Source organism: Macaca nemestrina, chromosome 6 (assembly GCF_043159975.1).
Source record: "Macaca nemestrina isolate mMacNem1 chromosome 6, mMacNem.hap1, whole genome shotgun sequence".
Classification (NCBI taxonomy): Eukaryota; Metazoa; Chordata; class Mammalia; order Primates; family Cercopithecidae; genus Macaca; species Macaca nemestrina.
In genome coordinates this window covers 137,780,706-137,806,837 of record NC_092130.1, presented here as the reverse complement: position 1 = coordinate 137,806,837, position 26,132 = coordinate 137,780,706, and the positions used below count along the sequence as shown (strand labels likewise).

At 43.0% G+C, this 26,132-nt stretch overlaps 1 protein-coding gene and 1 pseudogene across 4 annotated transcripts in view; both read left to right on the top strand.

Moving 5' to 3' along the window:
* Positions 1-26,132, top strand: part of LOC105487472 (NIM1 serine/threonine protein kinase) — a 93,507-nt gene that overhangs the window by 2,855 nt on the left and 64,520 nt on the right. The window lies entirely within an intron of this gene.
* On the top strand, positions 8,529-25,161 carry LOC139363886 (spermine synthase pseudogene; annotated as a pseudogene).

The window sequence follows — 26,132 nt, the reverse complement described above, 5'->3', positions numbered from 1 at the left end:
TGTTTTTAGTCACATATATAGTTTCATTTTGAGAAACTTAAAAATTAAAATATAACGTTAAATCCAACTTCATTCTTTGAATCTGATCACTGTATTTCTCTAGGGATTAAAGAGCTTTAATTCATTGGTTGATTTTCTTTCACTTGTTGAAGGGACAAACTGTTGATAAAATTTGTTTCATTCTGTATTTTGACATTTCCTATTGTCATTCTACAAAGAGGTCTCTAGAATTGAAGTTTTAATTTTCAGGAGAAGAAGAAAATATTCAAATTGCATATGAAGATAATAGTCTACAACTTGAATTAACCACATCATAGTTCTTAAATTACTTTCTCTCAAGAACTTCAAGGTTAGCTTAGCCATTATTATGCAGCATCCTGAGGAATATTAACCAGTTTTACAGATGGACAAGTTATGTTCAAAAGCCAAGTGATCATGCCTGTAATCCCAGCACTTTGGGAGGCCAAGGCAGGTGGATCACCTGAGGTTGGTAGTTCGAGACCAGCCTGACCAACATGGAGAAACCCCGTCTCTACTAAAAAAAATACAGAATTAGCCTTGCATGGTGGCACATGCCTGTAATCCCAGCTACTTGGGAGGCTGAGGCAGGAGAATCCCTTGAACCCGGGAGGTGGAGGTTGTGGTGAGCCGAGATCACGCCATTGCACTCCAGCCTGGGCAACAAGAGTGAAACTCCATTTCAAGGAGAAGAAAAACAAAAAAGCCAAGTGATAGCTCAGCGCCGTAGCTCAGGCCTGTAATCCCAATACTTTAGGAGGCTGAGGCAGAAGGACTGCTTGAGCCCAGGAGTTCGAGACCAACCTGGGCAACATGGTGAGACCCTATCTCTATAAAAAATTTGTAAAAATTAGCTGGGTGTGGTGGCGCATGCCTGTAGTCCCAGCTACTGGGTAGACTGAGGTAGCAGAATTGCTTGCGCCTGGGAGGTTCAAGGCTGCAGTGAGCTGTGATTATGCCACTGCATTCCATCCTGGGAGACAGAGAAAGACTCTGAATTAAAAAAAAAAAAAGGGGATTTCAGCTAACCACCTGGAAAATCGAGACAAAAATCTAAATTGCCTGACATGAGCATTATGAATATGAGCATTAGCCAAGACTTAGAGAAATGCAGGGTGTGGATAGCGGGAAGAATTTAAGATTAGAGAGCAAAATAAAACTGTTAAGGGGAAAAAACTAAAGAGAAAGCAGATTAATAGAAAGAAAGTAAAAGCGAAAACATCAAGTGTAAAGAGGGTTGCACAGAAGAAAAACCAAATTGCAGAAGAGGAAACTAAAAAGAACTCCACTCTTCATCTTCCACAGAGAACATTGATAGTTTTCCAGAAAGCAGTAAATACCCTATTTAGCAAAATCGTGTGACTTGGGAGGCCTTAGTGGCAGATCTTAATTTGTTCTGACTCCCTGCCACCCGTCCAAGTGGTGTGGGCTGAGGCAGCTTTCTTTTCAGGTCTCCCGAACTAGCTGCTCATTAGACCTTTTCTCCCTAATTCTAAGGCCACCAAGAAGCTTTCTGCATCTCTATTTGTTGGAATTATCTAGTTGGGATAATATATGGATACATTTGATTACATAATTGCATTGGAAATTTTTCTTTTTACTTTAAAAAGTATTTAAATTGTTATCGTCATAATGCTTTCACCTAATTTTATGAGAGTATATTAAAAGCTTATAACTAAAACCACAGTCCCAGTCTCCAGAGGCAATCATTTTGAACTCTTGGCTGTTTGATCACTTACCTCCCTATGTCTGAATAATTAGCTTATGTTGCTGTTTTTTGTTGTTGTTGTTTTGTTTTGTTTTTGTTTTTGTTTTTCTTGAGACAGGGTCTCACACCATTGCCCAGGGTAGAGTACAGTGGTGTGATCATGGCTCACTGCAGCCTTAAATTCCTGAGTTCAAGCAATCCTTCCCCCTCAACCTCTTGAGAAGGTGGCACTGTAAGTGCACGCTACCATGGCCATGCCCAGCTTTTTTTTTTTTTTTTTTTTTGGTAGAGACAAGGTCTCACTATGTTGCCTAGGCTGGTCTCAAACTCCTGGGCTCAAGCAATCCTCTCACTTTGGCCTCCAAAGTGCTGGGATTACAAGCGTGACCCACCATGCCTGGCCACTGGTTCTTGATTTATCAATTTTGGACAGAATCTATTGACTTATTTATTTATTTTTATTTATTTTTTTTTTAGAAACAGGATCTCACTCACCCAGACTACAGTGCAGTGGTACAATCATAGCTCACTGCGGCCTAGAACTTCTGGGCACAAGTGATCCTCTCATTTCAGACTCCAGAGTACCTGGGACTACAGGCATGAACCATCATGTCTAGCTAAGTTTATTATTTTTGTAGAGTTGTGGGGTGGGGGGCTCTCTATGTTGCCCAGGCTAGTCTTGAACTCCTGGCCTCAAGCCATCCTTCTGCCTTGGCCTCCCAAAGTGCTGGGATTACAGGCGTGAGCCACCATGCCTGGCCAAATTAGTTCTATTCTTGGCTAATAAAATATACCTTAGTCATTTTTAATCATGAAGATTTTTAAAGAGCCTTTTAAACTTTTTGGAAATTTGAAATGTAGCCAAATACTCCCTCAGATGTAATCAACAGCACCAGCCCTTGAGCTCCTATGGAACACAGAGGTACTGATTTTTGCACCCTTTATACTGCCTCAGTTTCCATGATCCATACTCCATACCCCCTCTCCCATTTTACCATTTCCCTGACCTACATTTCTCTTTCAGTACTTGCTTAATCATACCTGCAAATTCCTTCAGGCCTCATCTCCTTCCAGATGTTCTCTTTTGGGCCCCACCCTGTCTGCACCTATCTCTAGTTTAGCCTTTGGCCATTATATTTAGATGATCTGTTTATGCATCTACCTTGCCCCACTGGCTGTAGATTTAGTTATATCTACATTGTTCCTGGGAGTAACTTGTACACTTAAACATGGAGGACGGAGCTTAAAAATAATGTTTGTTGAACTGAACACTTCATCTTGATATTGAAGGAGTATTCCATAGTAGAGTAAGAGGGGTAGCAACCTCACATTGCTTAGAGTAGGGGTGAGGGCAAGGAAGTAGGGGTAAAACATGATCTATTTCTTTTCTTTCCTTTTTTTTTTTTTCTTTTCTGACGGAGGAGCCTTGCTCTACACCCGCACCTGGCCAATAAAATTTCTTCCTTCCTTCCTTCCTTCCTTCCCTCCCTCCCTCCCTCCCTCCCTCCTTCCTTCCTTCCTTCCTTCTTCTCCTTCCTTCCTTCCTTCCTTCCTTCCTTCCTTCCTTCCTTCCTTCCTTCCTTCCTTCCTTCCTTCCTTCCTTCCTTCCTTCCTTCCTTCCTTCCTCTCTTTCTCTCTTTCTCTCTTTCTATAGTGAAAACTGTCTTTATTTTTATTGCCTTTTATTTTCAACAATGATTACTTGAACTTAAAAAAAAAGAGCAGACTTTATTAACTAATGGTTACTTAAAAGTCAAACCTTTCCAGCCCACTTCATATTCTTTTTTAACCATTTTCAGACCATGATCTGTTTCTTACCCTCCTACTTTCTAGCAGCATCTGTTCAGGGGAGATTGCCTGTGGCACACACAGCTCCTGCTCATGAGACAAGGTGAAGCAGCCTCATCTGTTGTGTGTGAGGCACAGACTCTGAGATCAGACAGGCTTGGGCTTGAAATTAAACTTGGATGTTAATTGCCTATATGGCTTTGGACAAATTACCAAGCCCTTTTGAAGTTTAGTTTCTTCATCTGAAAAATGAGGATAATAGCAGGCACCTTTTAGGGCTGTTGTAAAGATTTTTAAAAATATGTATAAAGGGCCATGGATGGTGGCTCACACCTGTAATCCCAGCACTTTGGGAGGCCAAGGCGGGAGGATCACCTGAGGTCAGGAGTTCGAGACCAGCCTGACCAACATGGAGTAGAACCCTGTTCTACTAAAGATACAAAATTAGCTGGGCGTGGTGGCACATGGCTGTAATCCCAGGTATTTGGGAAGCTAAGGCAGGAGAATCACTTGAACCTGGGAGGCAGAGGTTGCAGTGAGCTGAGATTGTGCCATTGCACTCCAGCCTGGGCAACAAGAGTGAAACTCTGTCTCAAAAAAATGTATGTGTGTGTGTATATATATATATGAAAAATGTATATATCTATAAATGAAATGCCATCTCTACTAATATATATATATGTATAAAGTAGTTGAAATGAAATAATGATTATTCTTCTAAGTTAGGAATGCTTTGGGCTGCAATTAACTAAAAAATCTTCCTGCTTAGCTAGAAGTTTATTTTTCTTGCAAAAGAAGAGGTCTAGATAAGCAATTAATAGCTTTGTTTTAGCTGCCATCAGAGACCTAGTTTATTCCTATCTTTCTGTTCTGCTGTCCATCCTTTGCCCTCATATTTATCACTTCATGGTCTCTAGGTGGCTACTACTTCTCTGTAAGTTCCACATAGGAAGAAAATGAAAGAAGCTGCTCTAGCTGCAACTATCCCCTTTCAACAGGAAAGCACTAATTATCAGAAACACCAAACTAACGTCTTACTGGCCGAAACTGTGTCTCAGACCTATCCCTATCATTGAGGGAGAAGGGGAAACTGGGATCGCCAGTACTATAACAGAAGGTAAAGAAAGGAGAAGAGTTAGTAGTGATGTTAAGTGAACCAGCCTGCAGTGATGTCTGTCACACTATCATTTATTGATAGGGTGGCCATATGTCCCAGTTTGTCAGTGCAACCCTGAATTACACCTGTTGTCCTAATGTGATTATTATTATTATTATTTTTCGAGATGGAGTTTTGCTCTTGATGCCCAGGCTGGAGTGCAATGGCGCAATCTTGGCTCACTGCAACCTCTGCCTCCTGGGTTCAAGTGGTTCTCCTACCTCAGCCTCCTGAGTAGCTGGGATTACAGGCATGTGCCATCACGCATGCACAGCTAATTTTGTATTTTTAGTAGACCAAGTTTCTTGGTCAGGCTGGTCTTGAACTCCCGACATCAGGTAATCTCCCCACCTTGGCCTCCCAAAGTGCTGGGATACAGGCCTGAGCCACTGCACCCAGCCATCCTAGTGCAATTATTAATAGCACCTATTCTCAGAGATGTCTTGGTTTGAATGACAGATTCTATGTTCACCCTTCTTATTGAGCACTTGCTATTTATTGTAGGCTCTCATTAAATAGTAGTTATTAAAAAGACAGCTAGAACACAATTGTAAGATACACAACAAGTCAAGTTTACATGCGGTGATTGCCTGTATGGTACAGGCAGGAGGTACACTGAGTTTACAAGGGAGAGAAATGAGTATGAGTTGACAAAGAGTTGAGGTCAGCTGGTCTGGATGGAGAGGAAATATATGGGGAAGGTGTAACACCAAGGCGAGAGAAGTAACTGGGTTGGACACAGTTTAAAATATGCAAAAGTGGCTGGGCACGGTGGCTCAAGCCTATAATCCCAGCACTTTGGGAGGCCAAGGCAGGTGGATCACGAGATCAGGAGTTCAAGACCAGCCTGGCCAAGATGGTGAAACCCTGTCTCTACTAAAAACTACAAAAATTAGCCGGGCACAGTGGCAGGCTCCTGTAATCCCAGCTACTTCAGAGGCTGAGGCAGAAGAATTGCTTGAGCCTGGGCGGCAGAGGTTGCATTGAGCCGAGATGGTGCCACTACACTTCAGACTGGGCAACAGAGCGAGACTCCGTCTCAAGCCAGGGGCTTTTCTTTGAAGACTAACAACAAAGTTTTCATGCTGCCTTTGTTTGAATGATGAACACTTTGTAATATGAGGTACAATGCTAAGATATGATTGGGTCTAAGAGCATTCTTGGAACTGATGACACAAAATAAAACAGCCGTTCATATTTGTGAAGCCAAATTTTTTTTTTTTTTTTACTATTACAAAACCTACTACAAAAGTTTAACATGTGAGAAGAAAAGATATTTTTCTGGCCGGGCGTGGTGAGGCTGAGGTGGGTGGATGATGAGGTCAAGAGATTGAGACCATCCTGGCCAACATGGTGAAACCCCATCTCTACTGAAAATACAAAAATTAGCTGGGCATGGTGGTGTGCACCTGTAGTCCCAGCTACTCAGGAGGCTGAGGCAGGAGAATCACTTGAACCCGAGAGGCGGAGGTTGCAGTGAGCCGAGATCACGCCACTGCACTCCAGCCTGGTGACAGAGCGAGACTCCCTCTCAGAAAAAAAAGAAAAATATTTTTCTAAATTATTGTCTTGAGCCTATAGTAGATTGTGACCTTGAGATATTTGGTAATAAATCCTCCTCTATCAAGAGAAAATATTTGCAACTTCCAAATTTTCTTTTGAGTTGAGATTAAAGGAAAACATTTATGGTCATTAATTTTTTTTCTTAGCTTGACTTTTAAATCCCCCCAATGTTTTTTATTTTTATTTTTCAGAAACAGGATCTCCCTCTGTCATGCAGACTGGAGTGCAGTGGCATGGGCATAATTCACTGTAGCCTCAAACCCCTGGGCTCAAGCGATCCTTTCTCCTTGGCCTCCCAAAGTACTAGGATTATATTTGTTTTAGATATTTATTCCTTCTGTTAGGCTGGTTGGTGAGCTGATATAGCTGAAAGAGACAAAGTAAAGAAATTTGGTTCTAGTCTCATCCCTGCCACTAACTAGTAAGTCTCTTAACCCCTCTGGGTCTGTTTATTCCAATACAAAATGCGAGATTGAAAAATCCTACAAGTCCCTCCCCAGTGGACTCCTAAAAGTCCCTTAGTGTGCTTGGGTAATCAAGGGAAACTGAATTAGCCAGTCGGCTTGGAGCCTCAGGTTAATTTGGTTTAGTGAAGTATTAAGAAGTAAGATTGCAGAGGAAAACTGAGATAAGACCCTGAAGTGCCTCATATCCGGCTAAGTAAATTGTCATTTGTTTTTGCCATTTACTAAGCAGGATTGCAGAAAAGTCAGTGTGAAAACAGGTGTGCTGGATGGGTTGGAAGGAGGAAAGACTGACAAGGGATAAAAATACTTGTTTTATTCTGAGTTTTGAGCTATTTTACAATATTCAATAACCTCACAACATACCCGGTTCAAATGGCAGAGCAGTAGTCCCTAGAAAGCTTCACTGCCATGCTCAGCTTACGTGCTGCTGGCTCCATGTCCTGAGATTTTCAATGGCGCCTCACAGTACTCATCATCTGGACACAGTCTATTACTGGTTGCTCTTCAGCTCCAGCTTTTCGATGATTATTTTGCTTCTGCTGGAATGTTTGTTGGCAGCCTTTAGTTTTGCTCCTAACCACCTCCCACTATCCCCGCAACCCCACCGCCCCGCCATAACTCCTTCACTACTTAGCAGCTGCACAAGAAGACCTCCCTCCTAGGGTCCACTCAGTTCCCAGAAGAGCAATTCTTATTGCTCTAGGATTAAATTTATGCTACCGCTGTTAACATTTTAGGATATCTATAGTGTTAAATCAAGTTCAGCCTAAAGCTGCCTCCCTACATATTTTAAGTTTGGCCTAAAAGTTTATCTGAACATGGTGAACTATAACCTAAATGCACTTGTTAATGGACTGAAGCCTACTCTTGTGCCAGTCACTGAGTTTTGGCCAATGAAAGGTGGCCAACTTAGTCAAACCATGTTCAAATAAGGCAAATGTTGAACTGTGACCAATCCGGCTGTTTTTGTACCTCACTTCCATTTTCTGTGCATCACTTTTGTTTTTCTGTCCATAAATCTTCCACCACTTGGCTATGCTGGAGTCTCTGAGCCTACTCTGGCTTGGGAGGCTGCCCAATGCATGAATAATTGTTTGCTCAGCTAAACTCTGCTAAACTTAATTTGGCTAAGGTTTTTCTTTTAACAATAGTATTTTTACTAGTATACTAATATACTAATCTGTGGGGTTTCTTTATTGAACTATGGTGACATTACCAGAGGTAGTCTCAACTTTCCATAAAAAAATCCTTCCTTTGGCTGGGCACAGTGGCTCATGCCTGTAATCCCAGCACTTTGGGAGGCTAAGGTGGGCGGATCACTTGAGGTCAGGAGTTCAAGACCAGCCTGGCCAACATGGTGAAACCCTGTTTCTATTAGAAATACAAAAATTAGCTGGGCATGGTGGCAGGCGCCTATAATCCTAGCTATTCGGGAGGCTGAGGCAGGAGAATTGCTTGAGCTGGGGAGGCGGAGGTTGCAGTGAGCCAATGTCACGCCATTGTACTCCAGCCTGGGCAACAAGAGCAAAACTCTCAAGAAAAAAAAAAGTGCAATCCCTGACATGTTTATACTTCTTTTCCTTTTTTTTTTTTTTTGGAGATGGAGTCTCGCTCTGTCACCCAGGCTGGAGTGCAGTGGCACCCAGAAAGCAGAGGTTGCAGTGAGCTGAGATCTTGACACTGTATTCCAGCCTGGGCAAGAAGAGCGAAACTCCATCTCAAAAAAAAAAAAAAAAAAAGTGGTGTAATTTGTAATTTGTGTATTTGCTATCACTGATAGTTCCAATGGCTTTTTTTTTTTTTTTTTTTTTTTTTTTTTTTGGAGACGGAGTCTCACTCTGTGGCCCAGGCTGGAGTGTGGTGGCTCAATCTCAGCTCACTGCAACCTCTGCCTCCTGGAGGGTTCAAGAGATTCTCCTGCCTCAGCCTCCCAAGTAGGATTACAGGCACATGCCACCACGCCTGGCTAATTTTTGTATTTTTAGTAGAAACAGGGTTTCACCATATTGGCCAGGCTGGTCTCGAACTCCTAACCTCAAGTGATTCACCCGCCTTTGCCCCTCAAAGTGCTGGGATTACAGGTGTGAACCACCACGCCCAGCCTGATAGTTCCAATGGTTAATTCAAAAACAAGGCACAGGGCAGGTGCAGTGACTCACGCCTGTAATCCCAGTGCTTTGGGAGGCTGAGGCGGGTGGATCACCTAAGGTCAGGCGTTCAAGACCAGCCTGGCCAACTTGGTGAAATCCCGTCTCTACTAAAAAATACAAAAAATTAGGCGGGCGTGGTGGTGGGTCCCTATAATCCCAGCGACTTGGGAGGCTGAGGAACAAGAATCGATTGAACCCAGGAGGTGGAGGTTGCAGTGAGCAGAGATGGTGCCACTGCAGTCCAACCTGGGCAACAGAAAGAGACTCTATCTCAAAAAAAAAAAAAGGTCACAGCTGGGTGTGGTGACTCATGCCTGCAATCCCAGCACTTTGGGAGGTCAAGGCGAGTGGATTGCTTAAGCCCAGGAGTTTAAGATCAACGTAAGCAACATGGCAAAATCAAATATACAGAATTTAGCCGGGTAAGGTGCTGCTCGCCTGTAGTTCCAGCTACTTGGGAGACTGAGGTGGGAGGATCTCTGGAGCCCGGGTGGTCGAGGCTGCAGTGAGCTGTGACTGCACCACTGAACTCCAGCCTAGGTGACAGAGGGAGACCCTGTCTCAAACAAACACAAACAAAAAAACAAAAACAAGGCACGTCAAAGAATCTTCCTTTCTAATTCTCCTGCCTGCTCTTGCTACTATCACTGACTTTTGCCATCCCAGGCTGATGCTGGACTTCATGGCAGTGGCCTGTTTCATAGTGTTAGGTTCCACTACACACCAGAGGGAGGCAGCAAGTGGAATTGGGTGTAACTGGACCCCAGACTGGCCTTGTCACTCACTGCTCTCTGAGTTTTGACAAATGTCTCATCCTCTTTAGTAATCTCATCAAGGTAGTGAGAATTTTAGTATCTATCTTATAGAGTTTGTTGTAATGGTTAAATTAGTCACATAAGCATATGCAGCACAATGTCTGGTGTATAGTAAGTGCTTAATAAAAGTAGCTTTTAGTATACTTTCCCTGTTACATTGAATAAAATGCTAGTAACACTACTCTAACACCAACTAAAAGAATGGCTACTTCCAGCTGGGTATGGTGGCTCATGCTTATAATCTCAGTACTTTGTGAGGCCAAGGTAGGGGGGAACACTGGATCCCAGGAGTCAAACCAGCCTGGGCAACATAGCGAGACTCTATTTCTACAAAAAATACAAATTAAAAAAAATGGCTACTTTCAAATGTCCTTCAAAAGGTGCTATTGCTTTGTGGTTTACAGTATATCACCTTTCATAAATTACGTTTTACTTCTTGTTTGCTTGTTTTTGTTTTGTATTTTTTTTTTTTTTTTTTTGAGACAGAGTCTCGCTGTGTCGCCCAGGCTGGAGTGCAGTGTGCGATCTTGGCTCACTGCAAGGTCCGCCTCCTGGGTTCACACCATTCTCCTGCCTCAGCCTCCCGAGTAGCTGGGACTACAGGTGCCCACCACCACGCCTGGCTAATTTTTTGTATTTTTAGTAGAGACGGGGTTTCACTGTGTTAGCCAGGATGGGTCTCGACCTCCTGACCTCGTGATCCGCCCGCCTCGGCCTCCCAAAGTGCTGAGGTTACAGGCATAAGCCTTCACACCCGGCCTGCTTGTTGTTTACTACTAATATTTATTTGGTGCCTACCATATCCTAGCACTGCATACTAGGGAATATTAAAGATATGAAGATAAATAAGCAGCAGAAGGTCAGTCTTAGAAAGGCTAAACGTAATGGGAATGTAAATTTATACTCTGTCAGTTCAAAGTGTGAGCAGAGTTCAGTGGAAATACTGAGATGGAGCAATTAACTCTGGGTAAGTAGAGAAAAGAAAATACCACCGGGCGGGATGGCTCTATGCCTGTAGTCCCAGTATTTTGGGAGGCTCAGGAGTTCAAGACTAGCCTGTGTAACAGGCCACTCCCCCAGGCCTCACTAAGGCAGCAGCACAGCAGGCTTGACTTCATGCTTGGCGCCAAAGCTGGTGGTGAGACCATTCTAAAAAGCCTCCAGTCCATTTTCCAGAGTCGGGGGATGGCGGAGTTGGTGCACACCTGGAAGGACCATGGCTATTTAGCAACCTGCACAAACAAGAACAGCAGCTTTGCCAATTGGAGAATTTACCTACATGGATTGTGTTGCTGGACCTTCAGAGTTACGATGGTGACGCGCAAGGCAAAGAAGAGATCAACAGTATTTTGAACAAAGTAGAAGAAAGAATGAAAGAATTGAGTCAGGACTGTCCTGGGCGGATAAAGCGATTACCACACATAGTTGGAGGAGGAGCCATCAACAGATATTGGCCCATTGCCGATGGGCACCTGGTTGAATACGACATAGATTGAGGTGGTATATGATGAAGATTCATCTTATCAAAATATAAAAATTCTACACTCGAAGCAGTTTGCAAATATTCTCATCCTGAGTGGGGATGTTAATTTACCAGAGAGTGATTTGTTGTATACCTGGGCCATCATGGGCAGTGGCAAAGAAGATTACACTGGCAAAGATGTACTCATTCTGGGAGACAAACGCGGGGGCATATTGTGTGAAATAGTCAAACTAAAACCAAAGATGGTCACTATGGTAAAGCTTGACCAAATGGTGATCAATGGATGTAAGAAGTATATGTGAAAAACGTGTGGCGATGTCTTAGACAATCTTAAAGGAGGCTGCTATCAGGTTCTAATAGAAGACTGTATTCCGGTACTGAAGAAGTACGCCAAAGAAGGGAGATAATCTTATTATGTGATTAATGATTTGACAGCTGTTCCAATCTCCATGTCTCCAGAAGAAGATTCCACATGGGAGTTTCCCAGACTGATTCTTGACCTCTCAATGAAAGTATTGAAACAGGATGGGAAGTACTTTACACAGGGGAAATGTGTCAATCTGACAGAAGCGCTGTCACTCTATGAAGAACAGCTGGGGCGCCTGTATTGTCCTGTGGAATTCTCAAAGGAGATCGTCTGTGTCCCTTCGTACTTGGAATTGTGGGTATTTTACACTCATTGAAAGAAAGCTAAACCTTGAAGATGAATAGCCCCTAAATCACATGTGCTGCAAATGGCCTTCCTGACTGCCATATGTTGTACATGACATCAAAATGAGTCAGGTAATTGATTGTGAATTCCTCAAAGTTTTCCTTTTTTTAATTATTATTTTTAATTTAAAAAAGCAAATGGGAAATCTGTATTTTGATGAGCTTAGGGTGTTATTTTTTTGAAAGTCGGCTGAAGGATGGTTAGATAGCACAGCGAAGACTGCTAAATGCACTGACCCTTCCCGGAATGTGATTTTTGTTCCTTTTTATTTCTCTGTGGGCTTTTGTTTTTGTTTTTGTTTTGGTAGATCTTCAGTTTAGATGTTTGGAGGAATGAACATCGTTGTTTTGTGCTGAAGGAAAGATCTTGATGATGTTTCTTTCCCCAAAAGTTGACTTAGATATTAAAATTTGGTGCTTTCAAGAGAAAGTTAAAAAAATGAATAAGAATTGCTTCAATTAAAATTACAAAAAAGAAAAAGAAAAAAAGAGAAAAGCAAGTGTGGTTGGGTGCAGTGGCTCACGCCTGTAATCCCAGCACTTTGGGAGGCCGAGGCAGGCAGATCACAAGGTCAGGAGTTCGAGACCAGCCTGAGCAATATAGCGAAACCCCGTCTCTATTAAAAATACAAAAATTAGGCCGGGCGCGGTGGCTCAAGCCTGTAATCCCAGCACTTTGGGAGGCCGAGGCGGGCGGATCACAAGGTCAGGAGATCGAGACCACAGTGAAACCCCGTCTCTACTAAAAATACAAAAAATTAGCCGGGCGCGGTGGCGGGCGCCTGTAGTCCCAGCTACTCAGGAGGCTGAGGCAGGAGAATGGCGGGAACCCGGGAGGCGGAGCTTGCAGTGAGCCGAGATCGCGCCACTGCACTCCAGCCTGGGCAACAGCGTGAGACTCCGTCTCAAAAAAAAAAAAAAAAAAAAAAAAAAAAAATTAGCCGAGCCTGGTGGCAGGCACCTGTAGTCCCAGCTACTTGGGGGGCTGAGGCAGGAGAATAGCTTGAACCGGGAAGCGGAGGTTGCAGTGGGCTGAGATCACGCCACTGCATTCCAGCCTGGGTGACAGAGTGAGACTCTGTCTCAAAAAAAAAAAAAAAAAAAAAAAAAAGAAAAGAAAAAGAAAAGAGCAAGTGTGTTCCAGTAAGGGAAAACTGGGTATGTAAAGCCACATGGGCATGAAAGGATACGTTATGATAGGGGAGATAAAACTTAAGGAATAAATGTTATAGTTGAAGCAGCTCTCAGAACTTTCCTTCAAGGCTGGATATTTAACAGCAAGTCTTTGATCTTTGGGGGAAAGGGACTAGAGATGGTTGGAATCCTGGGTAAACACTGACCGTTTAGTATCCTAGAGGTGAGATTGAATTCACTGCTAATTAGTGTTGGTTTTGGCTCCCCTAGGGAAGAGTAAACATAAAGAAGGCAAGGAGCAGGAACTTGAGCAAAGGCAAGTGCGTGGGTGTGTACATTTCCAGAACTACTTGGAGAAATTGAGAAGTGCAAAGAAGGTCTTGAAAACAGAACAGGAATTATGTCTCATGCTTTAAAATAAAGTAAATTCTGCTGGAAGCGACTAACACATCATACCCTAAAAATAAAAACAGAGGGAAAATGAAGCCTCTTTTACTGTTGATGTGATCATTTTAACCTCGGCAGCCTTCCAAGGGAAAACCATAATCAGGTTGTTTTTATTGTTTGCGGGCTGGAGCAAATGCTGGTTTGTAAACATTGTAATGTATCCAACTCAATAGCCTTAGGAATGTCTACCCGCATTTGAGGTATGCTTCACTGGGAGCCCTAAGAGTGTTGTGCAAAAGCAATGGGGCAACTCATCAAACCCACAATATTTCAGAAATTTTCCAGCTAGAGAGGTGCTCTGGTTTAGGGGCACATTGAACAAACCTGCCTTTGTTTCAGGAGAAAACACTGGAAAGGGTTTTGCTTTTTTTGTTTGCTTGCTTTTAAATTTTTGTCCTTTCTTTTTCTTCATAGAACAGTTGTTTGTGGTGATTTTTTTGTTTGTGGTGATTTTTTTTTCAACCAAAAAAGGATGTTTATGAGAGAAGTATCTATTTCTGTATCTTCTGGTATCCACGCTACCTTTATTTATTTATTTTAATTTTATTTTATTTCTTTTGTTTTTTGAGACAGAGTCTTGCTCTGTTGCCCAGGCTGGAGTGCGGTGGCATGATGTCAGCTCACTGCAACCTCCGTCTCCCGGGTCCAAGTGATCCTCCCACCACAGCCTCCAGAGTAGCTGGAATTATAGGCGCCACCACGCCCATCTAATTTTTGTATTTTTAGTAGAGATGAGGTTTCACCATGTTAGCCAGGCTGGTCTTGAACTCTTGACATCAAGTGATCCATCCGCCTGGGCCTCCCAAAGTGCTGGGATTACAGGCATGAGTCACCACACCCGGCCCCATGCTACCTTTAAAAACATCTGAACAATTCAAGTCAATTCAGCCAGTGGTTACAGACTCTTCCCTGGTGCCCAGAATTTGAAATGAGTAAGATCAAGGACCTGCCCCACAGAAATGCACATTACGGTGGGGAGGACAAGTATGTACACAGTAACTGAAACACCAGACAGGATTTCAAGATGTTGGAAATACTAGAGGAAGAGCTGAATTCTGCTTGGGGTATTAGAAAGAGAAGAGACCAGGAGGGGAGGAGAAGGGAGGAGAGGAGAGGGGAGGAGAGGAGAGGGGAAAATTTAAGCTGAATTTGAATAATAGGTAGAATTTCAACCATTAGATGGTTGTGATAAGAAAAGGAATAAAATTAATCTCTTGTAAAGCAAGAATTTAAAACAAATTTTGTGCTCAGTAACAAAGTAAAACCAGTTTTTATTTATTTATTTATCCATTCCATAAACATGTATTGAGTATCTATGAGGTGCCAGGCACTGTTTAGAGATAGAGATGCGTAAAACATCTTCCCTGCCCTCAGGTGAAGAGAGATGTGAACATAAAACCTTATGCTACAGAGAGTCAATTATCGACAGAGGGGTGCACAAAATACTCTGGGGGCACCACGGACTGGAGGGAGTCAGAGACTTCACAGAGGAACAGAGACTTGGAGATTCAGTGGGGAATGGGATGAGGAAAACATATGCAGGGGGAATGTCATGTATTGTCAAGTACAAAGACACAGAAGCATGAAACTGCATGGGATTGTAGGGGAGCCAAGAGGAAAGTTCCCTTCACCCTCTGCAGGTTCACTGAAAAGTCACGGACATGAAGCAGATTAATAGGCGAAAAGGCATGCAAATTTGTTTCACATGTATACACGGAGGCTTCAGAATTAAGACCCAAACCCCCAGTGAGGTATAGAAGCTTATCTGCCATCACATCTTGATGTTACAGAAAGAGTGGGGACTTGGATCTGTGTGTGGTGGCTCACACCTATAATCCCAGTACTTTGGGAGGCAAGGCTGGCGGATCACTTGAGGTCAGGAGTTCAAGACCAGCCTGGCTAACATGGTGAAATCCCCATCTCTACAAAAAATACAAAAATTAGCAGGGCGTGATGGCAGATGCCTGTAATCCTAGCTACTCAGGAGGCTGAGGCAGGAGAATCACTTGAATCCGGGAGGCAAAGATTTCAGTGAGCCAAGATTGCGCCACTGTACTCTGGACTGGGTGATAGAGTGAGAACCTTTCTCAAAAAAAAAAAAAAAAAAGGAAAAGAAAAGAAAGAGGAAAAAAAGAAGACTTGGATCGTGGCAAAAGAGATTATGGGAGGGGGGAGAAAAGGAATTCTGTTAAGGGGCAATGAACCGATAGGGAACAGAGATTAACTTGTAAATAGGTCTCTTTGACAGTGGAAGGTTCTGGTCTGCTCAGTTGTGGTTACGTTCTTACTCTTGTAGTGGGGGAAGAAAAAACAGTTGTTCTCCTTGGTGGGTCTGGATCTTAGGCAGATAGGAACTTCAGCTTTCCGAAAGAAGTTGTCTGTCTAAGATCCATACCCAGCAAGGTCTTCGGGAACGACCGTGGGGACTTGGGGGAATGTCAGTGAGACCTTGCAGTTTCTTCAGTTCAGCATGTCAATGTCTCATATTTTGGAATATTGTCTGTTAAGCCCCAACAGGATGTTTGTGAGACCTCAAGTACTTGGAGACATCTCAAATATAGGGCATATGGGGGGGCAGGTGGGAACAGGGGAGATGAGAAATGAAGCTAGAAATAAAGCCAAGAACTAGATCTTGAAGAGCTTTCTAGACCATACAGTGGAAATCTAATTTTATCCTATAGGCATTTTAATGAAGGATTTTAAGCAGGGCAGTACTATAGTAAAATCTACATTTTGGAATAATCACACAAGTGGTTTCCTGGAGAATAAAATTGAGCTGGACAAGATGGGAAGTAGGGAAGCCTGCTAGAAGGTTCTTTCAGCCACCTAGGCACAGGATGGGATTAAGACCATTAGAGTCCATCACCCTTCATCAAACCACACATGCAACTCAAAATTCAAGCAAAGCTAACCATGTAAGACTAACAAAAACAAAATTCGGATTTTTCTTAGGATGATTACCTAGATGCATTGAGAAGTATATATATTGAATATAAAAGTATTTTAAGACTTATTTCCCCTTCTCTTGGATACCTCTCATCTGCTGGTGCCTTAAAGCATGTGCATCTCTACCTACTGTGGGATCCCAGGATGGAAATGTAAAAGGATTGGGGTGGTGTGGAAGTGGGAGGATCAAAAGGATTGGGTGAGGGGAGCATAGAGGCCAGGGATGGCACCTAGGTTTCCTGCTTGGCCAACAGATAGCACATCATTTTTGGGTCTCTGTTCCTTACCCTTCCCAACACATGGCAGAGGCCTCCTCCCAGACAGGAACGGTCCCAATCTGTTCCTGTTGCAGAGGCCCTCTATCCTTTGAGCTTAGTCCAGGCTCCAATAGGGATTTTTAAATACCCTCACGTGAGGACCAAAAATAAATCCCTCCACAGTCTTCAAAATGCTCAGGACCAGAGTCAGCCTGTAACATACCGTGGTTTCAGCACCATTGTTATGAGGCTGCAGAAGCAACCCTGGGGCTCAGGAGAGGAGGGCTCAGCAGGACTTCCTCATTCCTTCCTCCCATTGCTAGTCCTCCTCCTTTTAGTGGCTCCTGTGTACGAAGATAACCCAGTCCCCTTAGTCACTCTGGGATTGTGACTCAGTGACAAAAGGAGAGGATGCAGCCTGATAGACACCAACTCTACATGTCTGGGAACAAGGCCCCAGGCAGCAACTACATATATCACTGGGATTGCTCCTGAATGTTCTAGAGCACCAAAGACTCTGTTGGGAAGCATATTCTCACCATGCACTTGGGTCTAGTGTTCATTGCACTGTTTTCTTTCAACAGCCTCAAAGCCCTAACTTCAAGAGCAAACAAAAGCAAATTTAGAATGTATCCCAGATATACTCTCAATTATAGCTTTAGCTTCCCCTCTGTGTTCACCCAGGCGCAGAGTATGGGCTCCCAAATGTGCCATTTACTGTTTTTCATCAATATTTAAGCATCCACCTTTGCTAGAGGGTGTCCTCAGGCAACGGGTAACTATGCCACCATTTCATCCACTTATTTGGTGCCTGATATCATCTTTTCTAAGTCATCCTGTTTCTGGATTCAAAACTTTGAAAAAAATCTCCATTTTTTTCTTCTTTCTTTCCTTCTTTCTCTTTCCTTTCTCTCTCTCTCTCTCTCTCTCTCCCCCTCCCTCCCTTCCTTCCTTCCTTCCTTTCTTTCTTCTTTCTCTTTCTTTTCTTTTCCTTTCTTTTCTTTTCAAGATGGAGTCTCATTCATTGTCACCCAGGCTGGAGCGCAGTTGGCTTGCTGCAACCTCCACCTCCCAGGTTCAAGTGATTCTCATGCCTCAGCCTCCCAAGTAGCTGGGATTACCAGCATGCATCACCACGTCTGGCTAATTTTTTTTTTTTTTTTTTTAGACGGAGTCTCACTGTGTCACCCAGGCGGGAGTGCAGTGGCACATTCTTTGCTCACTGTAATCTCCGCTTCCCAGGTTCAAGTGATTCTCCTGCCTCAGCCTCCCGAGTAGCTGAGATTACAGGTGCCTGCCACCACGCCCGGCTTATTTTTGTATTTTTTAAGTAGAGACTGGGTTGGCCAGGCTGGTCTTGAACCCCTGACCTCAGGTGAGTTGCCCACCTCGGCCTCCAAAAGTGCTGGGATTACAGGCATGAGCCACTGCCCCGGCCAATTTTTTATTTTTAGAAGAGATGGGTTTCACCATGTTGGCCAAGCTGGTCTCAAACTCCTGATCTCAAGTGCTGCCTGCCTCAGCCACCTAAAGTGTTGAGATTACAGGCAGGAGCCACCATGCCTATCTCGCTCGTTCTTTCTTACTTTCTCTCTCTCTCTCTCCTTCCTTCTTTTCTTTTCTTTCTTTTTTTTTTTGTCTTACCTTTTTACCCAGGCTGGTCTTGAATACCTGGCCTTAAGCAATCCTCCCACCTCGGCCTCTCAAAGTGCTGGCATTACAGGCATGAGCCACCACACCCAGCCAAAAATATCTCAGTTTTGGAATGCTGGACTCGACCATCCCAGGCAGCTGAGCCAGTTTACTGTATCAGGGAGGATTCACTCACTTTGACATACATGGTTATCAGAGACAGGCCACATTCCCAGATCACAGTAGAGATATATGCATATTTTTAGCCCTTAAACCAAGAAAATCTCTGTTGTAATTATAAGTAGGCAAAACAATATCATCATCAACAATAAAAACACACCCAGAAGTATACATTGTAAACTTTGAAAAAACTTGAATTCTCCACTTCTACCCCAATTTCATTTCCCTCCTTCCTGGCAACAACTGGGCCTTCATTTGTGCAGAACTTTTCTTGAACTTTGCGAATATCTTTCCTTATCTATGACTAGACGTCCAATTACATGAATAGTGACTATCATGAAACTCTCAGAAATGTGCCTATTTTGTGGACTTCATGGTTATTTAACTTACACCCTCCTTATCTTCACACTTACAAATAATTCTTAAATTTCAAGCTAAAGTTGTACAGAGGTGGGGGTAGGTGTGAACTGAGAATCAGAAACCTTCTCCATGCATACTTCTAAATATTTTTATGTTTAGGCTGTGATCTTTTTGTGGTTTTCTGCATTTAAATAATATCCAGTCTCTAGAGCTCAAGCTTTGCTCATGAGCTGCCCTGTGATTTGACAGGTCTTCATTATCTGCTTTCACTTACCTCCTTGGGGAAATGTTTTCAGCCAGAAATACCGGGTCAGTTAGCAAGTACTATGGAACAGTGTGTAATTCTCAGAACTGGCTCCCAAAGCCCTCTGGCTCCCTGGTGAGCAACACTTAAATGCCTCTCCAACATTGTGTAATCACTTCTTCAATCAGCTGCACATCAGTTCCCACTCTGGGGAGGGAAGTGTGCCTAATTTCATTTGCCTTTCTCTTCATCACTCATGAAGGATGAAGGTCTTCTGTGCAGATGCCTCCTGAGCCCAGCAGTTCTTGGAGTAGTAAAGGCTCAGCCAGCAAAAGGCCCGTCCATTTTTCTTTTTTCAAGATGGAATCTGGCTCTGTTGCCCAGGCTGGAGTGTAGTGGCGTAATCTCAGCTCACTGCAACCCCTGCCTCCTGGGCTCCGGTGATTCTCCTACCTCATCCTCCTGAGTAGCAGGGATTACAGGCGTGAGCCACCATGTCCAGCTAATTTTTGTATGTTTAGTAGAGACAGTGTTTTGCCATGTTGGCCTGGCTAGTCCCTAATCCCTGACCTCAAGTGATCTGCCCACTTGGTCCTCCCAAAGTGCTGGGATTACAGGCATAAGCCACCGTGCCTGGCCCCATCTTTTCCTTTTAACAAGCAGTTTACTTTGCTTTCCCAAGCCAAGTAGACCTGCATGAGCTTTGACTTCACGATTCTTGTTCTTCAGTGGATTTATGTTATTACTTACTACGTTCCCTTCAGATATAGGGCCAGTTTGGATTTGACGTATTTTCTCTTCATGTAATGACTGCAGATACCTACATAATTTATGGTTTTCCTGGCTCCCCAGGAAATATATCACTGGAGAGGCAGGCACTCCCCAGAGGCTTTTCTGTTTCCCATCATGATGAATATTTATTTGATTTGAAAAAACCTACTTATTCTTTTGATCTTGGTGTACATATAGGTATATACCAATAAGAAATGTAAATACCCTTTATTGTCATTTTATTTCCTGAGTAGCATTTTAAAATGTAGTATTGTTTTGTATGGACTAAATAAGGCTTTTTCTGAAGACCCCAGGCATGGTTTTCTGTGAAGTGAGTTGAGGAAATGGAAACTGGTGAGTCTGACTCTGTGTTTGCTCAGGGCTGGTACTCAGTGAGCCCCCTATGAATTTTGAACAGTCATTCATGATAATCGAGGAAAGAAAAGCTGTATCAGGAGAGAAATCAGATGCGATGAGCATGAACACAAAAGGGCTGCCCCTTTTTGGAAGAGGTGAGCAAGAAGTGTTTTGGTTACTGCGGACAAGTCATGGAACCTTTTTGTCCTTTGTCTCCTAATTCATAAAGCAAGGAGGTAGGAGGAGAGAAGCACTGAGGTGTCTTCAATTTCTTGCCTTCCCTGATTGTATAAGTCTTTATATTTTGGACAGTTTAAGCAAAGACCAGTGGGCAGGATCTAAATAAAAGTATGAAAATGGAGATAGCTGTTGAGAATGTAAGCTGGCTGGAAAATGTGGGCAGAGATGGGAATGACAGAAAGAGAACATAAATGGTCTGGAATCAGAAAGTTATATTTAATCCGAAAATGTGGTCAAGGTAGGAAAAGGATTTTGGGGGCAGCTGGCTGGATGGTTTGCATGAAGTGAATATTTTCTAGTTTGACATTTTAATTCCTTTGGTTATTTTAACAGCTTTATTGAGATATAATTCAGATACCATACAATTCACTCATTTAAAGGATACAACTCAATGGTTTTGCATATTCAGAGAGTTGTGCATACACCACCACAATCAATTTTGGAACATTTTCATTACCCTAAAAAGAAACCTTGCTTTGCTTAGCCAGCTTTACCAATCTCTCCCCTCATACTCCAGTCAACCATGAATCTACTTTGTCTGTATAGATTTGCCTCTTCAGAACATTTTATGTAAATGGAATCATACAGTGTGGTCCTTTGTGACTGGTTTCTTTCACTTAATGTAATGTTTTCAAGAGTCATTTATGTTGTAGCATGTATCAGTACTTCATTTCTGTTTATTACTGAATAGTATTCCATTGTATGGATATATTACATGTATTTATCCATTCATCAGTTGATGAATATTGGATTGTTTCCACTTTTTGGCTACTATAAGTAAAGCTGCTATGAGCACTCATGTACAAGTTTTTGTGTGGACATGCAAAAAAAAAAAAAAGTCCTGCACCGTATTACATTCCAACCAGCAGCATATTAGGGTTTCAGTTTCTCTACACCCTTGCCAACACTTGTTATTAATTATCTTTTTTATTCTAGCCATTCTAGCAGGTATGAAGTAGTATCTGACTGTGGTTTTGCATTACCTGATGGATAATGATGTTGAACATCCTTTAATGTGCTTATTGATCATTTGTTTATTTTCTTAAGAGAAATGTCTATTCAGATCTTCTGTCTTTTTTTTTTTTTTTTGAGATGGAGTTTTGCTCCGTCGCCCAGGTTGGAGTGCAGTGGCACTATCTTGGCTCACTGCAAGCTCTGCCCGAGTTCAAGAAATTCTCCTGCCTCAGTCTCCCGAGTACCTGGGATTACAGTTGTGTGCCACCACGCCTGGCTAATTTTTGTATTTTTAGTGGATACAGCGTGTCACCATTTTGGCCAGGCTGGTCTCAAACTCCTGACCTCAGGTGATCCACCCACCTCGGCCTCCCAAAGTGCTGGGATTACAGGCATGAGCCACCGTGCCCAGGCCTCTATTTCTTTTTTGAGACTGAGTCTCGCTCTGTCGCCCAGGCTGGAGTGCAGTGGCTCGATCTGAGCTCACTGCAACCTCTGGCTCCTGGGTTCAAGTGATTCTCCTGCCTCAGCCTCCTGAGTAGGTGGGATTATAGACACCCACCGCCATGCCCGGCTAATTTTTGTATTTTTAGTAGAGATAGGGTTTCACCATGTTGGCCAAACTGGTCCTGAACTTCTGACCTCAAGTGATCGGCCTGCCTTGGCCTCCCAAAGTGCTGGGATTACAGGCGTGAGCCACCGTGCCCAGCCTCCTCTGTCTATTTTTAATTGGGTTATATGTTAGTATGTTTTGCATTGCTATAAAGGAATACCTGAGACTGAATAATTTATAAAGACACCTATTTTGCTCACAATTCTGCCAGCTGTACAAGAAGCATGGTACCATCATCTGCTTAGCTTTTGATGAGGCCTCAGGAAGTTTGCATTCATGGTGGAAGGCAAGAGGAGCCAGTGTGGCACATGGCGAGAGAGGGAGCGAAAGAGAGAGGAGGAGGTGCCATGCTCTTTAAAACAACCAGCAATCCATGAACTAATAGAGCAAACTCACTCACTAACACGGGACAACATGAAGCAATTCATGAGGGATCCTTCCCCAGGACCCAAATATCTCCCATTAGGCCCCACCTCCTTCAAAATTGAAGATCAAATTTTTCTTCTTCTTCTTCTTTTTTTTTTTTTTTTTTTGTGACAGAGTCTCATTCTGTCTCCCAGGCCCCAGTGCAGTGGTACAGTCACATTCACTGCAGCCTCAACTTCTCAACTCAAGAGATCCTGCCACCTCAGTGCCTCCACTCCACCCCCTATGAGCTGAGACTACAGGAATGATATGGTTTGGCTGTGTCCCCACCCAAACCTCATCTTGAATTGTAGTTCCCATAATCCCCATGTGTCATGAGAGAGGCCAGGTGGAGATAATTGAATCATGGGGGCAGTTTCCCCCATCCGTTCTTAGGATAGTGAGTGAGTTCTCATGAGATCTGATGGTTTTATAGGGGACTTTTCCCGCTTTTGCTCAGCACTTCTTCCTTGCTGCTATCATGTGAAGGAGGACATGTTCGATTCCCCTTCTGTCATGATTGTAAGTTTCCTGAGGCCTCCCCAGCCCTGCGGAACCATGAGTTATTAAACCTCTTTCCTTTATAAATTACCCAGTCTCAGGTATGTCTTTATTAGCAGCATGAGAATGGACTAATACAAGGCATGAACCACCACACTGTCTAATTCTAACAATTTTATTTGTAGAGACAGTGTCTCACTATGATGCACAGGCTGGTCTCAAACTCCTGGGCTCAAGTGATCCTCCCACCTCAGCCTCCCAAAGTGCTGGGATTGCAGGTGTGAGCCACCATACCTGGCCCAGGGATCAAATTTCAACATGAGATTTGGAGGGGACAAATATCCAAATGATATCAGGTGATATTAAAACAATTATTGAGTTGTGTTACTTACAGATTCCATATACAGATACAAGTTCCTTATTAGACACACAATTTGCAAAAACGTTTCCTGTTCTGTGAATTATCTTTACACTTTCTTGATTGTGTCTTTTTCTTATTTTTTATTTTTATTTATTTATTTTTTTTTGAGATGGAGTCTGTCTCCGTTGCCCAGGCTGGAGTGCAATGGCGTGGTCTTGGCTCACTGCAACCTCCGCCGCTTGGGTTCAAGCGATTCTCCTGCCTCAGCCGCCCGAGTAGCTGGGACTACAGGTGCATGCCACCACACCTGGCTAATTTTTGTATTTTTAATAGAGATGGGGTTTCACTATGTTGGCCAGGCTGGTCTTGAACTCCTGACCTTGTGATCTGCCTGCTTCGGCCTCCCAAAGTGTTGGGATTACAGGCGTGAGCCAACGTGCCCAGCCAATTGTGTTCTTTGATACATACGATTTTTAAATTTTGCTAATGCCCAGTTTATGTGTTTTTTCTTTTATTGCTTATATTTTTGGTTTCACATCTAAGAAATAATTGCCTAATCCAAGGCTGTGAAGATTTATGCCTGTGTTTTCATCTAAGAGTTTTATATTTTTAGCTCTTACATTTAGGTCTTTGATGCATCTTGAATTAAATTTTGTTTATGGTCTAAGGTAAAGGTCTAAATTTACTCTTTTGCATGTGGATATCTCTTTTTTTTTTTTTTTGAGACAGAGTCTTACCCAGGCTGTAGTGTGGTGGCACCATCTTGGCTCACTGCAACCTTCACCTCCCAGGTTCAAACGATTCTCCTGCCTTAGCATCCCGAGTAGCTGAGATTACAGGCACTCACCACCATGCCTGGCTAATTTTTGTATATTTAGTAGAGACAGAGTTTCATTGACCAGGCTGATCTCGAACTCCTGACCTCAGGTGATCCGCCTGCCTCAGCCTCCCAAAGTGCTGGGATTACAGGCGTGAGCTACCGTGCCTGCCCCACGATGGCTCTCTTTAATTATTTTGTAGTTATATATTTTTATTTTCTTAACATTTGCTCTAAGGCATACAATATACATTTTAACTTAATCAAAACCTAGTTTAGTTTTATACCAACTTCATTTCAGTGGGATCCAGAAACTTTATTCGTTTGTAGCTCCATTTCCTCCTTTCCTTTGTTACGCTATTATTGTTATATGTATTACATCTGTATATGTTAAAAATATGACACATAGTTATAATGATTACTTTGTATAACAGTTAAGTGCTTTGAAGAAGCCGAGAGAAGAAGGTAGTAAGCATAGGGGGGATCATGAGAGAAGAAGGCAGTAAGCATAGGGCGATCATGATAAGCCCTGAGAGTGCAGAGATGCCCTCTGCTTTGCCCTCATGACATCCCCTCTCCTGGAACAGTGTCTGCCACATATTGGTGCTCACTTGATACACAAATGAATGAATGATGATTTCCATATAGACATTAATACATAAACTCCCAGCGAGTCCCACTAAGGTGTGGAGATAAATAAGTAAGAGATTAAGAGAATACTGTTAAGTGAATTGTGGTGCTGTTGGGGCAGAGAGAAAAGAGCGTCTTTCTGATTTGTCAAAAGAAAAGTCTTAGGCCTGGTGCTGTGGCTCATGCCTGTACTCCCAGCACTTTTGGAGGCCGAGGTGGGCCGATCACTTGACGTCAGGAGTTTGAGACCGGCTTGGCCAACATGGTGAAACCTGAGCTGGGTGTGGTAGCGCATACCTGTAATTCCAACTACTCCTGAGGCTGAGGCATGAGAATTGCTTGAACCTGGGAGGCAGAGGTTGCGGTAAGTCAAGATCGTGCACTCCAGCCTGGGTGACAAGTGACACTGTCTCAAAAAAAAAAAAAAAAAAAAAAAAAAAAAAAAAAAGAAAAGGGGAAAAGAAAGAAAAGAAAAGGAAACCTTAGACAAATTAAAGAGTTTCATTGAGCAAAGACCGATTCTCCAGTTGGGCTGCCCCCAAATCAGAACAGGTTCAGAGAGGCTCCAGGGCAACTGTGTGGTCAAAGAAGATTTATGAACAGAAAAAGGAAAGTAATGCACAGAAAACGTGAGGCACAGAAATAGCTGGATTGGTTATAGCTCAGCGTTTGCCCTATTTGAACACAGTTTGAACAGTTGGCTGCCTTTGATTGGTTGAAACTTGATGATTGGCACAAGGGTAGGTTAATCTGTTTATGCATTTAGTTAGGTTACAGTTCACTATTACAGAGAAACCATTAGGCTGAACTTGGAATATTTAACCTGGCAGCTTTAGGCTAATCTTAACAGACTCAAGTAGCTCCTTGAGGACAGGAACTATGTCTTATGCATTTTATGACCAGCACAATGCTTGGCATATAGTAGATGCTCAGTAAATGTTGAATAAACGGATGAAGCATTCTGTGGCTAGTGCAGATCTTGGAGGATGAGGCAAGAGAGTTTCAGTCCCTTTGCTTCCCAAGTGGACAGACACTACCTCTGGCTCATCTCAGTGTCTATTATGGCTCTACACTGGTGCTGTTGCTGGGGTCCTGAGGCCATCTATTTTGTTTGTGAAAAAGTTCTTTTGGCCTTGCCTTATGTCGTACATTCCCCAGGGGACTGTCAGCTCCCTTTGTGAATTCTGAGCAGGATGTCCAATCACTGAAGGATGAGAAATACAATCTTATGGTTTAGCACAGAGCAGAGGGAAGACAGGATGAATTCATAATAATCAAATTGGTGGGTTGCTGGGTGGGCAGTGAGAAGAGAAAGAAGAAAACTATTAGTGATAGACTAAGGCAACTGAGAGAAAACCTGTGGTATTCCACATTTATTTACTCATTCATTCACTCCTGAAACATTTATCAAAAGCCTACTTTGG